This window comes from Gigantopelta aegis, chromosome 8 (assembly GCF_016097555.1).
Source record: "Gigantopelta aegis isolate Gae_Host chromosome 8, Gae_host_genome, whole genome shotgun sequence".
In the NCBI taxonomy this organism is placed as follows: domain Eukaryota; kingdom Metazoa; phylum Mollusca; class Gastropoda; order Neomphalida; family Peltospiridae; genus Gigantopelta; species Gigantopelta aegis.
In genome coordinates this window covers 28,866,567-28,868,864 of record NC_054706.1, presented here as the reverse complement: position 1 = coordinate 28,868,864, position 2,298 = coordinate 28,866,567, and positions in this window count along the sequence as shown.

Here is a 2,298-nt window from a genome sequence, read left to right as displayed (position 1 = left end):
GTTTTGAGATTAGAAAGTTGACGAAGATAGGGGAGATAACTACCCCATAATGTACAACACAGGCGCGGATCCAGGCGGTAATATATATTATTATTACAGAATACACAAAAAATGCTAACTTTTCCCGTCCACTTGTCAATGACCTTTAATTCTATTTTCAAAAACAACGTGTTTTGGACCCCCTCTATTAAAAAATCCTGGATCCGCGCCTGTTCATAGTAAACTATTTCATACATGTTTTTATTTAACTGTATATAACAGCCACCTGTCCATAACGGCCACATTTGCCAGGTGACTTGAGTGACCGTTATATATACAGGTTCGACTAAAATAGTTTTGTTTTTCTTTACTATTCAGGGGCGGATTATGCTTTAGGTAGGGGGGTCCAAAACAATATTATGTAAATGTTTATAATTTGAAATTGTGCGTGGACATCAGTTTAGATCTACGTGGTGGGGTGGTTGGTTTTTTTAGCCGTGGGGGTTCCGTGCAACTGGGACACCCCCCCCCCATAATCCGCCCCTGCTATTTGTTTTATGCCTTACTGCTCATAGGCATTAAATATATATAAATTCATGAGAGATTGTGTATTTGGCGGATGGAAATTGAATTGAACATAAACATGTTGTTGGGGGGGGGGGGTTATTGTTTTGTTTTTTAAATATTTATTTACAGAACCCCTGTTTACATTTGTTATCTGTCTCAACCACAGAAGTGACAGAGTTACAATACAAAATTATACATTTTCATTTTGGTATGCAGATCGAAAGTTTCATTCAGTATTTACAACAGTTATTATCAAGAGGTTATACATGTATGTATTAATATATTAAGTACAGATAAAAAAATAAACGATTGTATTTATGTAATCTAAGTTCGCATAGATTATAATTTTGGACTAGACATGTAAATTAATTAAACAGAAATTAACTATACAAAATGGGTTCTGCGAGATATTTTCTATTATATTGTATCAACTTATACACTCATCGCCATCCAATCCCACCCCCACCCACCCACCCCAAAAAACACAAAAACCCCAACAACAAACACAAAACAAACAACACACACACACACACACACACACACCACCACCACCACCACCACCAACAACAACAACAACAACAAACAAACAAACCTCAAATACACAACTACGCATACGCACACAGGCACGCACACGGGTGTTTCATGAAATAAATGAAATAAACAAGCTACAGGTGCAGACATCATAAGACTTCACAAATGAAGGTTTATTCTTATATAAAACATTAATTATTTGACAATGACTGGCATGGCTGTCTGTCGTAAAATATTAATATACATGTGCATAACACCAAAGTAAACAACAGTTACAAATTGAATAATTTGTTCAGCAGTAATTGCTGACTATGTCTTAAACAGATTATGATAGGCCTACATAGCCCATTTAATTTGAAATATTGTTGCATAAACGTTTACCATGATAAATACTGTTTTCCGTTAGATATCTAGATTTCAGAATATGTTTAAAATGTTTCATATTTGGTAAGATATCTGTTACTTTACATTTATAGATAAAGAATATGGCAAGTAATAGATCTATACAGATCACAAATTTCGTCAGTTGAGAGATAAATATTGAATATGAGGACATTCATCAAGTAAGAATTGGACAAAAGAATCCCAAAAGGTTTTGACTGGTAAGCAGTACTCAAAAAGATGTAATATGGTTTCTGGAGTGCTTTTACAAAATGTACAAAAATTAGTTTCAGTTTTGTTAATTTTTTGTTAAAAATATCATAGTTATAATAATTCTATGCAATAATCTATATTGGAACCACCTTAACTTAGTATCTTGAGTTGTCTTCAAAAGGTTTGGAATATATTGTTGCCCAACCGATTTCAGAATTAAAGAGTTCTTCCCATTTTCTTTCTGTCCTTATTTTGTTAACTGTAGTTATTAAAATATAATAATAGGTTTTAGTGCCCTTTTTGACCGAAAATAGTTTTCTCAAAATAATGGTATTACCCAGAAAGGAAAGGAGAATGACTCTGGTTGAACAACCTTTAGTCGTCTGAAGTATTTTTAATTGCTTGAACAACGCCATAATAAGTTATAAAGGACAGTACAGTATCAAAATTATCTTGAATTTCTGACAATGTATGAATTTTACCCACGTGTGTTAAAAAAATCTGTAATCTGAGAGATACCTTTTCAATGCCAATTTGAGTTATAGAAAGGCTTTCTATCGATACAAATATTAGTTATAAAATATCGGTTCTATCAAAAATCCATTGAAAGTTGATGGCAAAATGTTA